This window comes from Bactrocera neohumeralis, chromosome 3 (genome assembly GCF_024586455.1).
Source record: "Bactrocera neohumeralis isolate Rockhampton chromosome 3, APGP_CSIRO_Bneo_wtdbg2-racon-allhic-juicebox.fasta_v2, whole genome shotgun sequence".
Classification (NCBI taxonomy): domain Eukaryota; kingdom Metazoa; phylum Arthropoda; class Insecta; order Diptera; family Tephritidae; genus Bactrocera; species Bactrocera neohumeralis.
Genome location: NC_065920.1, coordinates 71,033,268 through 71,048,957, shown reverse-complemented (window position 1 = coordinate 71,048,957; position 15,690 = coordinate 71,033,268). Strand labels below are relative to the sequence as shown.

The 15,690-nt window shown below is 40.4% G+C and overlaps 4 long non-coding RNA genes across 4 annotated transcripts; all 4 read left to right on the top strand.

The window, feature by feature from the left end:
* The first annotated feature begins 138 nt into the window (after nucleotides 1–138).
* On the top strand, nucleotides 139–905 carry LOC126753036 (uncharacterized). Its single transcript, XR_007666078.1, has 4 exons — nucleotides 139–217; nucleotides 335–531; nucleotides 587–677; nucleotides 737–905. It is a non-coding gene; the product is annotated as an uncharacterized LOC126753036 (long non-coding RNA).
* A 1,324-nt stretch (nucleotides 906–2,229) lies between these two features.
* Nucleotides 2,230–2,757, top strand: LOC126753035 (uncharacterized). The gene is made up of 2 exons (XR_007666077.1): nucleotides 2,230–2,356; nucleotides 2,409–2,757. It is a non-coding gene; the product is annotated as an uncharacterized LOC126753035 (long non-coding RNA).
* Nucleotides 2,758–8,415: 5,658 nt separating this feature from the next.
* LOC126753038 (uncharacterized) lies at nucleotides 8,416–9,934 on the top strand. The gene is made up of 4 exons (XR_007666080.1): nucleotides 8,416–8,484; nucleotides 8,546–9,268; nucleotides 9,357–9,419; nucleotides 9,485–9,934. It is a non-coding gene; the product is annotated as an uncharacterized LOC126753038 (long non-coding RNA).
* Nucleotides 9,935–12,853: 2,919 nt separating this feature from the next.
* On the top strand, nucleotides 12,854–13,501 carry LOC126753037 (uncharacterized). Its single transcript, XR_007666079.1, has 2 exons — nucleotides 12,854–12,969; nucleotides 13,026–13,501. It is a non-coding gene; the product is annotated as an uncharacterized LOC126753037 (long non-coding RNA).
* Nucleotides 13,502–15,690: the final 2,189 nt, after the last annotated feature.

Genomic DNA, 15,690 nt, shown 5'->3' with positions numbered 1-15,690 from the left:
CTTCGTACGGTTAGACATTTTGGAAAATATTTATTATATGAGAATTTAATGCTTGTTCATTAAAATACTTGTCTTGTATTTATATTTAAAATCCAAGCAAATCATGGAAAAATTTTTCAAGCTAGAAAATATTTTGTAAAATTAATTTGGAAAAATTCTCATTCCAAAACAATATTTCGGCTAAAAACCAGCTACCAAATTTCCGTTGCAACCAAAAGTAAGTAACTTCTCCGTATTCTTTTACATGCCTCTAAGAACTTCAAAGGATATTTATTTTATTTCAATGGTGATAATTCTTCGCATACCGTTAAAAATTAATTTGTATTTCTTTCAGAAATTAACCTAACATCGAAATGTGCTGCGGTCCCTGTTATGGCTCTTGCTGTAGTCCCTGTTATAGCTCGTGCTGTAGCCCCTGTGGGTCGTGCTGTGGTCCTTGTGGACCCTGCTGTGGCCCCTGTGGACCTTGTGGCGGCTGCGGCCCGTGTGGATCCTGCTGTGGCCGTTGCTAGACGTCTCTACGCCGCTTTTGTAAGTACAACCACTCTAAAAGCTGGAGTGAAATTAATTTTCTATATCCCTTCAGTCCCAATTCAGCTTCTGGGATTTAGAGCACCACTAATTCAAAGCGGCTAAATGACAAATGAACGGCGAACGGCAAAAATATCGGTATTTATGTAATTCGTGCATTTAGTCATAAATTATTTCAAAATTAATTAATTTCTTTTACTTTTAGTTAAATTGACTGTGATCCCAACGAAAATCTCTGTTATTGAACAACGTGAGCAACAGCGGACCAGAAAAGTTCTAGGCAGCCATATAAAATAGCTACATATCACATTTTTTTGGTTACATTTTTCTTTTTTCTTTTTAATAAAAGTGAAACTGCTTTTATTAAAGTGTGACTTTTACATTTTATTTGTGCTGTGGAAAGGTGATACGAAAGATTAGTCTCACAAGCCGTTTGTGACTGATAAAACGATTAAGACTATTGTTTAAGCTTGTAAAGTTATTGAGCTGGCAAGTGTTAGAATCGAGTAACAGGAGATATATCCTTCAAAGATTTCCAAGAATATGACATGGAGGATCATTTTAGTTGCATTGCCACGTATATTACACTCTAAGCAGTAGTCGAAGTGTCTGATGATATTACTGCGGAATCCAAGAAATTGTATCTAGGTTCGGCTTGAGATATCCGATCTTAAAATTCAAAGTTAGCAAAATAAAAATCACCAACGCTGTTTGGTTCATTGACGCCTTCTGACCTGACCAATTCAAGACCGCGAATCATCAGGGGGCCTATTCTGTAACTCGATTCGAAAATGTATTCTAATTGTTCTTTTGCTTAGAGCTCTTTTTTGAGTTTGGGGAGTTTTCTTACATTAGGGATTTTGTGTTTGGACATTGAATTTTCGTTGATTTTAATTTTAGGATTTTTTTTAATTGCGGAAACTATCCTTTTTCTATTTCTTTGGAGGGTAGGGATGATAGCTAACATAATAAGAAACTTCGAACTGTTCTTCGATAAGTTGAATATACATATTCCCTTATAGTCTTTCAGTTTAGTGCATGGAAGATGCTTTCTGGAGCCAAACTTATCGTCAGAACTTCCACTTTTAGTATTTCTGGTGCTTCTTTAAGAGTCCTGCGACAGTATCTACGGTATAGCAATCTATACTTCATCTTCTTTACAACAACATGCCATTCGTTCTTCCTTTTCACTGTTTGGCGCTAATTGGAGATTTGAAGCCAGTTCCTTCTCCACCTGATATTTCTAGTGGAGTGGACGTCTTCCACTTCCTCTGCTTCCCCCGGCGGGTACTGCGTCGAACACTCTCAGAGTTGGAGTGTTTTTATCCATTCGCACAACATGATCTAGCCAGCGAAGCCGTTATAATCAGGTCCAAAGTGAATGTTCAGCAAAAGAAGAAAATATATCTACGTTTTTTGGTAAGGAACAAATCTGCAAAGGAAAAAAACGAAAACCGAATTTTAGTGGGAGCGATAATGATGTCGAAGTGAAAATGGAGACAAAATGACAAAGTTGAGATTATGACTATGTTCAGAACATTGGAACCTTTTGTGGAATCTATTGTCAAAACCAATATCAATAAAATAAGTGGTAAAGTTGGCCCCATGATATAGGTATACGCACGAGCGGAACCTGAGTGCGAAAGACAAGATGATGCACTGATACAGAACTACTTGCAACAAACATGGACTCACTGCAATATCTGTCTACAATTTTTCAGCTTTTCATCTTTCAAAAAGAAAAAATTCAAAATCATTACAAAAAGTTTTGGCTCAACAAACGAACCTAAATTTCCAGTCTATACTTTTTTCAAAGGCTAAAAAAGTAAGTAAGGGTTTTTAATAAGCACCCAAAGCCTCTCTAATTCACATTTCAGGGTACGCTCTAGGCAAACGCATACAAAATGTGTTCTGGTTGTAGCCCTTGCTGTAGTCCTTGCTGCTGCTCGCCATGCGTCTGCCCCTGCAGGTACCTGAAGTGTACGGATTTCTGCTGCCGCTGGCCATGTCCATGCAAGGCTCATTGCTATAATACGCCACCCAAGTGTTGCTGCTAAGCAGTAACATACGAAATGCTGCAATGGAGCTTGTCGTCAGAACTAATTTTAGTCAAATATTTAGTATACTATGCTTTTGGATTAAGAAGTTTTAAGTGAAAATAAAGTAAAATTTTGGAATAAACATTGAAACCTCAGTACTTGCAATAAATCTGCTCAAAGAATCCGATTTGAAGTGGAACATTTTTTTATATTCTCAAGAACATTTGGTTTTGTTGTTGTTTGTACTGCTCTTGCAATCTTACCGCTGTTGTTGTTGTTGTAACGGGTACCTTATCTCGGTTAGGATGGTAAGAATTAGATTAGTCATCGACGTGATCCAACGGTAGATCCAGGAAACGTCCTATTTCGACGGGATCGGACCAAAGGGAGAAGGGTGTCAGATGAGTAGAATGAGCAGGGCATGCAAAGGGGCTTCTAGTGTCAAGCGGGGACTCTTTGCACGCTGGACAAATGTTTGATATGTCAGGGTCTATTCTGGATAAGTAGGAGTTGCTACAGTAACCAGAACGAAGATTCAACTCGAACTTTTCGTAATGGGTGGTGGTTTGACTCCAAGTACACAAACAGGAAGTCAGCGGAGGTGTTAATGGCTCTACCTTGATTGGCGGTTAGTGATTGTCGGAAGTTATTTGCGTCGAAATCTGGTTGTCGTATTGTTTTATGTTTCGACGTAGTTGAGGAATGACCTCTTAATGCTCCCAGAAGACGGTCCCGCTCCAAGCAGGTGATGTACTTGGGCGACAATCGCTGTTGTATGAGAAGTGCAAAAGCAGAGACTTTCGAAAGTCACACCTAAAATTTTAGGGTTATTGACAGTCGGAATCTTAACGTAATCGACTGCAATATTAAGTTCCAGTCTGTTCTTCTTCGTTCAGTTTGTGAATATGGTCGCTAAGGATTTAGTGGAGGAGAATATTAAGTTCCGTGCAGCGAGGAAGCGAGAATAGTCGGAAGACCTTTGCCCGACGTCATAATCGTGCAATTATCAGCGTACGAGGTGATGGAAACTCCCTCTGCTGGTTGTGGGAGTTTCGAGATATAGAAGTTAAACAATAACGGGTAGAGGACTTCCCACTGCGGAACCCCTGGTTTAATTCTTCTCAGTTTTCAGTTTTTACCTCGAATTACGGATGATTGACGACGCCTCAAGTAGTTCATAGTCCACCTCTTCAGTCCTGAAAGGAGCGTAGATGTCCTCAAGTAGCGTTAGGTGATTAACTGTGTCAAAGGCTTTTGACAAGTCCAATAAACTATCTGGGCGTTTATGGCGCTAAGTGCTGTAGTGGCACTCTGCACTTTTCGAAAGCCATGGTGGTGGTTTGCTAGGCTCAGGTGGAGTGTAAAGTTCGGGGGAAGCAAGGCCTCAAGTGTCTTCACTACTGGGGAGAGGAAAGTTATCGGACAATAGGACTTCCCTATGTTGGCGGGTTTTCCAGGTTTCAGTAGTGGGACCACTCCTCCGATTTTCCACGCATAGGGTATATGAAGAGTGGTCAACGACTGGTTGAGGACCTTTACACACAGCTTCGATGACCCGTAATTGCAGTCCTACTAAACTCTTGAAGGGCATAACATAATCTAAATCAGTACAAATATGGTATAGGTTTTAAAGCGAAATCTTCCTCAATCGGTTGACGATATACTGAAACCTGAAACCACTTTATATGCAAGAGACAAAACATGAAAAAGCAATGCAATATTTTAATTGTCAAATAAAAATGTAATAAAATTTTCATTACAAAACTTTTTGTTCTAACTAAAAATAAATCCAAAAAAATTTGTCCGTTACAATTTTTTTTGAAAAAGGTAATTATGTTTGGCAAAAACTTAATAAATATTTTCTTGACTAACCCACTCAACTTCGCCAGCAGCAGCCCCAAGCCAATTGAAGATGTGCGAACCTTGCGGCTTTTCCGTTGCTCCGTGTGGCCCTTACGGACCCATAGGACCATATGGACCGATTACCGCTTGCGGAGCGCATGGCATTTACGGACCGCCTTGCATACCAGATTCGTCACCGAACCCGCCCTGCTGTCCCTCACCTTGTCCAGTAGGCTGTTGTCCACCACCATGCGATCCCTGCTCCAACTGTTGTCCAAATCCATGTTGCCTCTGAAATTGGACTGAATTTGGAAAATTGATGTCAGCTTAATATCCGCTCTAAAGGAGTTTTTCATGCATGTTTTGAATTGTATTGGGGCGAAAAAAATTTGTTGCAACAAGCGCATATGTACATCCATAGACTGTTGTATCAATCAGTTGTACATTCGTTCGTGAGGGATTAACTTTGTATATACTGAATACATAAGTATTTGTTAGCGCTCCTTGTGATTTATATAAAGCATTTAAAACTGATCCATGTCCTATTAGAAATGGTAATCCAATGTTTCGTTTTGGTAATAAAATTCTTGCAATAGTCGTACACAAAGCCTAAAGTGGATTTTGTATTGGAAAAACTTATTGAGGCCGCAGTTGGAAATTTGTTATTAAAACTAATTTATTTCAACCCAACTGCCCAAAGTTTTTAGTTGGAAGATTGGGAGACAGAAGATGTCTCGTCCCAATTTTTATTTTAGATGTGGATGCTTCGCAATGACCCGTGGGTAGAAAGATCGTAAAATTGAGGTTTTGCACGCGGTCCTATATTTTGTGTCCTCCACTATATCACATAGGTCCAGCATCATGAATAATTCCAGGAGACGGAGGTGATGTGATCCCTGACGATGACTCCTACAAAGTAAATAATTAGATTTGGTTAGTTTAGGCAGGGTGGATTAAAAAAATGTATGGATTTCGCTTGGACAAATATTTGGCCATTGTGTTACCTAAAAACTCTTTAAAGTGCATCACGAAGCGTTTTGAGCCACAAATTTATTGAAGCGGTTAATGTCAATCCGAACCACTTCGCTAGATTCTCCAAAGGTTTGTCTACTGAGATATTTCGAACTCATTCAGGGAAATATCGGGCAGTAGCAAAGTAAGTGACAAAATGATTCCACCCCACCTTTCTTCCGCGTGTGTTCCTATTAGACAGTCTCAGAACACCTATGTACAATAGCTGCTAACTTGACTTTGCTAAGTGCACGTAGTCCGAACGACCTCTTACTGCTCACTTTGGGCCAGAAGGAACTCGCAATTGCACAACCTCTGGTTGTTGATCAGCGCCTGCCAAGCTCACTGGAAGCCCATGGGGGCGGCTTTAGAGCGCTAAGGGAAGACATCAAACAACCGACACGGTGCCAATCGGATGAAATTAGGATAAGGATGTGCTACCTTGGAACTCATTGGCTTTGAAGTATCCGTCAATTCCGCTGTGACCGAGTTCTCAGACAAATCTAATAAAGAAAAAACTTGAAACTAATGAGGTTATGCACTTCTTGACATGTTTTGAGCGCAAAATATTGTTGGTCGGCTATCAGAGGGAATGCACACCCCTCTGAAGGAAGCTGGACTTCGGAGCCGTAGATCTACCTCCGCTGAAAGATCTGGTAGTCTGAAACTTGAGCTGACACCACCGGCCCACAAATTTCTTGCACTTGTATGAGCAGAGAAGGAGCCACCAGATGCAGATTCCACGAAACAGGTATGGTCTGGTCTAGATTGTAAGGTATGTAATTGGATAGAAATAAATGCACTATCTTCCAACAATATGCTCTTACAAGTTCCAATTCTCGACAATCTTGTCAAAAATAGAGCAAAAGTCCTGTCGAAACACTGCTGCTCCAAAGTATTTTCGAAGTTAGAACATTGTTCATACCAGACAACCTTGCATTATCTGTCAGAAAAAAATTTTCTCAACCATTCATTCATATTTCGGCTAAGCAAGAACATTAAAAATTTAAAAGTTTACATCAAAAAAATCGTAGGTTACAAAATTAGTTTTTAAAATTTGAATTTCCTTTAATTCTTGCTTTTAATCTTCCTCTGCGACCTCACAGCTCTTCCATTTGAAGAACGCCCAACCCAGGATGTGCGATCGCTGCTACAACAATAAAAATGGCTCGTCTACTTCCGCTTGCCAGAATGGCTATTGTAATACATGTTGTCCTAATGGTTATTGCAGCCGTACATGCACACCACAAGGTCCAAAACCAGATCCAACGGCCTGGACTGGGCCTAACCAGTCGTTTAGCCGTGAATCGCAGTCAAATTGGGTACAACACCAACGTTGGGCGTGACTAACATCCCGGCTGAGGCAATCGCAAAAATTATACGAGATCGAAAAGCAGAAGCCAACGAAACTATTAGTCTTGCAGTCGGAATGTAGTCTCCCGCAAATGTAGGTGACGCTCGAACTAAACACTGAGTTGGACGTGCTCACATGCTCGTATTTGCTCTTTTTCTTTTGTAATATAGTTCAGCGAAGATCATAATTGCGCCAGAAAGTGATCCACCACCGCGGGTGATGCTTATGCCAAACGATTCGAAGGAGTCCTTGGTGTACGTAAGCTTCTGAAACAAAAAAAAAAAAAACAAATAAACACTACTGAGTTATTGCTTTCCTCACAGCTTCAGACAGGATTCCAGCGAGGATTTGAAGAAACCTACAAAGCTTATGATCATACCATCTAGAGTTTTGGAGACGAGTAAAACCCTTAAGTATGATGTAATTAAAATGACAGTTTACTAATGAACCCCCAAACAACGGGCTCGCACTTGTAATTGTAGGCATCTAGATGAGGGTACAAAACTGGCGCTGGACTTTACACGATCTATAGCGTGTAGATTTCCAACACTCATGAACAAGTGGAAAGTCCATTTCTTATTATCTAGCGAGCTAGCCGATGCGGTGCGTATGGATCCTGGCAAATTTCATCGGCCACATTACACTTCCGCTGTTAGTCACGAAAGTCGGTACAGCGCGAAAAAGAAGTCTCCATCACATTCGCAAAGAAATTCAATGCTGATGCCGAACAGTCTGCCCTGCAGCCAGCTTCGAAAGGGTCTACAAAAAATTGTTAATGACTTTAAGATAGTTCACAAGAATGCTTGAACAAATAAAACTCACACCTCAGCCATAGAGGAAGAAAATTTGGAGTTTTTATGGTGGTACTAAGTAGATCAGAGATCTAAGGGAACAGGAATTTAGTTTATCGCAGTTGTGTTCTTCACTTCCGTCTTCTTTTGGCTTGTAGGGTCATAACGTTGAGACCTCTGACTGGTCAGTGAAATGTCCACTTTTTTTAGTATGAGTCTTCTTTGTGCAAAAAGAGAGATCAATGTTATGTTTAGAATCACATATAAAATATCGTATAAACTTGATCTTTGAGAATATTACTTTTCGAAAGCAACGGTTTTGGAGAAAACTATTAGAATAATTCGAAAACGGCAAATCCACGTCAATCGATTCGTTTTTTATCTAGTTCCGCTTGCGCTCTAACACCTGCACGTAGTTTGGATGACTCTATGAAAGATAACTGTTTAGTCAGACGTACAAATATGATTGCGAGTGTAGAGCTTGAGTCTCCAAGGTGTCAAAAGTTATACCAAGTATAACTTATTAATAGTATAAGGCGAGCTCGTGAAGATATTCGTTAGTCCGTGTAGTAAACTCGTTTTCTTACAGCTAGAAAGGCATCATTTTTGGGAGCAGCGCGTTCACGGACTCCAAATATGTCATTAAAGGAATATAGCGTTACATGCCCGAAGGTTGCTTCACCCAGCCTTAGCAAGGTTTCACTTTACCCTTAATCCACCAATTCACCGTTACCCTAAAGGTTGGATAAGAAATGACCACTTGTTCTAAATTTAATCCCAAGTGCTCAATGAGAAATATTTTATTTGTACTAATTGTTTTTCAGGAAAAAATCACTCAAATCATTCAAAAAATTTTCGGCTTTTCATAAACAACAAAATTACACGAGCTTTTCGATTATCATCTTCTAACTAACAGGTATGAAAACAACTGTAAATATGCTTACAACTAAATACCAATCAACATTTTACTCCAATAGTTTACTTGGACAAAACAGCTCAAAATGTCTTTTCCCTGTTGCGGTTGCTGCGGCTCTTATGGTTGCCCGACTGGCCCTTGTGGCCCCTGCGGTCCGTGTGGACCATGCCGACCAGGCGGACCGTGCCAACCTTGCGGACCATGTGGCCCATGTAGCCCCTGCGGACCGTGTGGCCCATGCAGCCCCTGCGGCCCATGTGGAACATGTGGACCTTGCTGCGGACCGTCGTCATGCAGTCCGTGCTCACCTTGCGGTCCGTGCGGACCTTGTGGTCCCTGCTGTAGCCCGTGCGGTCCGTGTATAACGCGCGGTCCATGCGGCCCTTGTGGTACGTGCGGACCCTGCTGCAATCCATACCCGGGCTGCTGTGCGTTCGGTTGCCCGTGCTCCAAATGCCCGAACCCATGCCGCTATCTGAAACCAAAATACTAAATAGTAAGGTAACGCTTGCTGGGCAACTGTGGAGTACAAACCTTGGGACTGTGTGTACAGAGGCGGGATTGTTGCCGAACGAGTTAGTAGAAATATGGAGACACTTGGGTTGGAAATAGAATTTCAAATGCAACAAGCGCTGACAAGTAATGGCGATCATTGGACAGCGAGTCGATCAAGCGGTTACATAATAGATTTCAAAGAATGCGTCTGCAATTGCCATGTGTCGTTTTGTTCATTTGATATTTTGTATGAAGATATAAGAGAATAAAAAGAGTACACCTTGCAAAGGTAGATTGAAAATTAAAAATCACCGAGTAACTGCATTAATTGTCAAAGACGATCATTTTTAATTCATAAAATTTCAAAAATTCCGAAGGTAAACAACACCTCATTGGCACGGAGAATTTTTTTGTTAGAAATTTCTGCGCTAACTAAAAACGTGAGTAATTCGTGACATACGGCAAATAGTTTTTAATTATTCCAAATTGTTTTTTTTTTTCGTAGACTTCAGCCCTCACCTAATGCAGTGCCCTTGCTGGTGCTATCGACCGACTCCTTGTGGTCCTTATGGCCCCTTCGGTCCATGGGGTTGTATAGGACCATGCGGTGCCATAGGTCCATGCACGCCTTGTGGTGCGCCGTGGGGTTCGTGTCAGCCGTGTGGCAGTTCGTGTTACGGCTCTTCGTGTTATGGGCGTAGATGTTGTTAAAGCAAGTTACCAATGCAAACGAGCGCACGCAGCAAAGCAAGCAGATGAAGATTAATGAAGAAACGCAGCGTCGATTTGGGCAATGAATTGGGTGAATTCCAATGGCAAGTGTATTTCGTTATAAACATGTGAACTGCAAGGTGAAAGGCACAAAAATCATATAAAAATATTTAAATATAAAATATCATTTTTTAATTTTTGAGATTTTGTAAATAAAAGTGTGCAAAATACTCAAAAACATAAACGTACTGAGTTTTGTTTTGAGGAGGAAAATCTTTTCTGAAGACTTTGCAGAGTTGCTTTTTGCGTAGCCAGTGACAAGAGAACAATGTTAAACGTCTTTGGCTCTCTTGGGCTTAAGATTTTTGGGAAATGTTTTTATATAATACCAACTCTTTCATTGCTTTATCACACCAAGTTAGGTAGATCCGAATTTAAAATAGAATACATACATTTTCGAATCGAGATACGGAATGGGGCCCTAGAATATTCGATTTAATTTGTCTAGTTGTAGATTCTGCCGTCCTTGTTACGAGCTAATCGTCCAATTAACAATAAGGTTAGGTTAAAAGATCGCTCCCTCTCTTATACAGCTGAATCCGTTGTTGTACCCAAAAAAACTCCTATATTTAATAGATCATGAGATCCTTACAAATCAATAGAGCGCTTTTAGCCGATCACAAATTGAGTGAGACAGCTAATGTCAGTTTCGGGTTTGACTTTCAGTTCGCCGAAGATAAAACTGCCACCTTCATGGACGATAATCAAAAAGGCAGAAACCAAACTACAAGCCTTCGAATGAAAGATCCTAAGAAAAACCTTTGGAGCAGTAAAAGATAATGACAAGTGGCGTGTAAAGAACAAGAATGAACTAGATCAGCTTATACAAGGTGAAAATGTCATAACTTTATCAAATCGCAGCGGCTAAGATGGCTCGGCCATGTAATGACAAGGGACAACAAAAGAGCGTAGGCGAAACTTGTAAAGGTCACATTCATCGCTAAAGCAAGAGGAAGACAGCGATCAAAACGGATTGACGAACTCAAAGAAACTTGGCATATAACGGGTTTTTTTAATAGACACGCTACAAAAGTAGACCGAAGGGACTGCAAACCGCGTCACATTTTTCCCGTTCTTTCTACCGACATTTCTCTTTAGTGAAGTTTGCCATTTTATAATAGAGAGATACATATACGTTCCAACAACGAAAAACGTATTTTATTTTTTTGAATTTACTATCGAAACTCGGTACTCCAAAAGTACTCCATGAGTCAACATTGCATCCCGAACAAATTACGGTTTGGTACGGTTTATTGTCCGGCGGCATTATTGGGCCGTACTTCTTCCATTACCTACGTTACCGCTCAATGATAACCGAACACTTTTGGACCGAATTGGATGATATGGACTTGGACAATATAAGGTTTCAACAGGAAGACGCCACAAGCCATACAGCGAATTTCACAATCGATTTATTGAAAACCAAGTTTGGTGAACGTGTTATCTCATGAAATGGCCCAGTCAATTGGCCGCCTCGGTCGTGCGATATGACGGCGTTAGACTATTTCCGGTGGCGCTACGTCAAGTCTATGGTCTATGCCAACAAGCCAGTAACGATTGATATCTATGTTAAAGCATCGCAACTCTTCTAACCATATTTCGTCATATATCAAGTCAGTCTACCAATTTTATACAATCTCATTTCGCATCAACTTATCTTACGCCCTCCTTGTAAACCTCATCTTTTTCCATCTTATCTTTATTATTATTACTTCAACTTATTCAACTCTTCTCTCAGTTTCGCTTGTCTAGCAGTTCATCTCATTATAATTCATTTTGTCATGTCTCATCTTATAGCCTAGTCGTTCACATTATCTCATATCATATCATCACATCGAAGTACATCTGATTTCGACTGATTCCCTCATGGTCAGCTTTAATATATCATCTATCTTATCTGTCCTTTTCTCAAACTCACTAAACCCTTTATCTACCCGCATTTTTTCTTCGTTTTATGGATTTCGCTTAGGTTATTGAGAAAGGCTCATGAACGACGCATAGACCTGTTTTGATCCTTAGCGATGCCAGTGGGATCGGAGTTCATGAGATGTAGTCATCCTTCAGGATGCCAGCGCTTGACGAGTTTAAACAGGTTCTGCGGCCTCACTACCGATACATCTTCCAGTTTCTTAAATCGTGTGACCACAAGAGCTGCTACATCGGTCGCCTGGTGCCCTGCTCTTGGCATTTCTGCAGTCATCTTCATCACCATGCCTGCTGACGTGTGCCGCCACCAGACTGTGATGTCAATGAGCATTAGAATCATGTTCCCACAGTCTTTTCTATTTAGAATGAGTAGGAAATTTGTGTATTTTGATCTTTCGCTTTGCACATGACTTTTTCAGTATTGAATCCTGATAGATCATTCCATTGAAATTTAATTTTCTTGCCATGCTCTTGTCCAGATTGTCGTAAAGATATGGGCTTAGCAATGCCGGTTACATTACTGGATGACAGGTGTACATCACTATTAGCAGTTTCGCCCACTATGTCATTGCCGGCGATGCCTTTGTGACATAGGGCCCGGTAGAAGTGAAGTCGCTTGCTTGCTTCTGGCCGATATGCGAACCGAGATTACTGCCTTGATTGCTGCTTGTCTGTCAACGTAGTTATGAATTGAGAAGTTATCTACTGAAGCATTATAGCATAGAGCTCCTCTGCCTTTCCCAATAGCAAAGATCTCTGCTTCAAATATACTGCAGTGGTCCGGCAGCTTAACAGGCTGTCATATGTCTGACTGTGGACAAAATATTCCCGCACCTACACCATCCCCCATTTTCGAGCCATCCGTTAAGATATTTAATGGGTTGTGCGCAGCAAGGTTGCCCTTACGAAATCGCATGACGGTATTCTAAAGTTTTCCCGGCCTTTCTCGTAAATGTGATAATTATAACATCTGAATACGAATAGATACGCTTCAAATAGTATTCGATCACAATCGGTCCGAGGAGGACTTGATATTAAACTTTTACTTAATAGTTCTTAAGCAAACTGTAGCTTGTTTTACTAAGGATCTAAGAAACAAAGATCCTTTAAGTAAAGGCTAAAACTTGTTTTTGCAATTCACTATAACAATAATAAATAAAATATGTACATTGAAATAAATTTCACTTGAAATTTTAAGTTTTCAGTCATACCAAAATTTTCGTCAGGAAGAAAGGCCACAAAAGAGTTTTCGTTTGTAACTTTTTTGTTTCGCAGGAATTTCTAAACTAAGTTGTAAGTAAAACCTCCATTTATAATGTTGAACAGATTCTTTAAATTAATTTCTACAGCTTTAAGAAATCGTGCGACGATGTGTTATTCCTGCTGTAGCTCATATTCCTGCTGCTCACCCCGCTGTGGGCCATGCAGACCCTGCGGACCATGTGGCCCTTGCGGACCATGTGGTCCCTGCGGACCTTGCCGGCCATGCTGTGCACCGTGTGGACCGAGCGGATCATATGGCTCATGTCTTGATTGTCGTAAGCCCTGTGGTGAGTCAAATATTTGTCGACCCACAGGATGTTTCTATTTCGGCTGAGATACCATCGTCGCGAACACGAGTCATAGGAAGTGTGTTTGCGAGCCATCTGCGTCTAGTGCGTCCATTGTTGGCGGCAGCACCGAACGTTTTGAAATTTTTGCAAGAATAAATGTTACAGGAAAAACGAATACACGACAAACACACATTGTGCTGAGTGAAGTTGATGTGTTGTAAACACGAAAATTGGCCAATAAACATACACACGTTTTGACATCAATAAAATGAGATGGCTTTCGTGTTTTTTTTTTTAGTGGTAATGTGAGGGGATTTGGTTAATTCCTAAGTCGCAAGGACCAGCGATTGGTTTCTTTCTTAGCTTACAAATTTTCTCCACAAAATAGCGTCAAGATTTCGTGACGGTAAAATTAGTTGTCCTACGACCTCGCTTAAACATAGATTTACATACGTTTGGACGAAGATAATCTACAAACAAGGGTAAATTACCACTTTTTCATTACTGTTGAAGAACTTCATGATTATTACGAACCGAAAAGATATTCAAAACGTAAAAGAAACCCATTTTATCCGATGATCCACAAGGGCTATACTGTATAATAATATAATGTAAGTACGTTTTATGAAGAACCCTAAAATTGGCTTCATTTGTAGTAAATCTTATCTCCACTGAGAGTTCTATGGTCGGATGAAAGTATGCCCGACATCTACGAGACGTTCGATACCAAGCGAGTCTTCAGACTTGATACTTTCAATCTATTGCTGGTGCAAATAATACGAGCTGCAGAACTGAAAGAGAAAGGTTATGCGGAAGATTTATTGTCCTTTGAGTATTGGCAGCAGCGTGTACCGCAGGCGAAATATGTTAGATCTATTTCGTTATGTCGGAATCAGAGGCTCTTCAAGTATTAGTTACAAGCTCACACAAGAGTTTCACCCTTTCCTCAGAAACCGACAAAGACTCGGTACTGATTTAAGTTTCGGAAGACATACTCAGAAGCAAAATACACATAACAGTTCATATTAGTTCTTACTTCTTAAATAAAATACCAAAATAGTCAAGAAAATTATCGTTCGATGAATGGGTCAAGAATGACATGGTCACCGATCCCGATAGCCATTTGAATGGGTACGTTTATAAAAAAAATTGTCGCATTTGGAGTGATGCTTGTTGAGTCGCCTTTCGATCCTAAACATTCACTCTTTAATGTGCTCTATGCGCAAAGGGAATTATTGGCCCATATGTCTTCAAAGTCGGCCGTGATATTAAATCAATGGGGAACTCTATGGTGTCATATTAAAGACTGCGTGAATTGGAGGATGTTGATGTGCACGACCTTTGGTTCCAACAAGACGGTGTTACATACCTTACAGGCAACGTTGCAATCAATTTATTTTAGGAAACTTCTTGATGAGTGCTTATCTCGCGCCGAGAGTTAGTGGCGTGGTTGCCAAGATCGTGCGATTTAACACGGTTGGAATATTTTTTGTGAGGTTATGTAAAGTCACTTGTCTACGTAAATAAGCCTGAGACCACTAACTCCTTCGAAGTGAATATATTGCGCGTCATTGCTGACATACACTCCGAGTTGCTGCAAAAAGTGGTCGGAAAACACACCCCTTACCAGTTGATCAAATTTGACGCGGTCTAAGAAAAAATACGTATCACGAATTTTTACATAACTCTTTATTATCGCTCTCAAAATAGGCTCCATTGAAGCCAATACAAGTCTGCTAACGCTTAGTTAAATTTTCCATACTCTGATTGTAAGCCTTGGCTGGGATGGCTTGGAGTGCTTTCAGTAAATTGTATTTTTTTTTCGGCTCATTTTTGGTGCGCCATTCGCTAGATGTTCAGAAGTCCAAGCCTCCTCAAGTAATGATAAGTTTGATGAATGTGGGATTCTCAAGCGATGGTTTTTGCGACCTTTACTCGAACTCGTTTTTGCTAAAGATTCATATCTTCTGGTACGAGTCTGGCATTGATACGCTTCATACCCAAAACATTAACCAAAATGTATTGAGTCGACTCTCAAGAGATGTTGAGATTTTCTGCTGTCTCCCTGATGCCTACACAACCATTTTCAAGCAGAGTTTCTCTAACTTTTATGATGTTATTGTCATCAGAGCGGTGGTTGGACAATGCGCATGAGACAATGAGGTGACTTTACAAGCTTTACTGAAAGCTTTGTGCCACTTAAATGCTTGTGTTCGTGATACAACAAATTGAAATTCATACAATTATTTCATCGATTCCACAACCGTGATTTCACTGGAAACACAAAATTTCAAGCAAATTCATTTTTCAGTATTTTTTCGTGGTAAAAATCGTTTGACAAACACTTTAATTGAGCCAATCAGAGTCAAATTAAAGCAAATGGTATACAGAGATGGTGTCGCCTTAATAGTTATACAAACCTGTGATCCATCTGAAGATAGTTATGTACGCTTTTACTTGC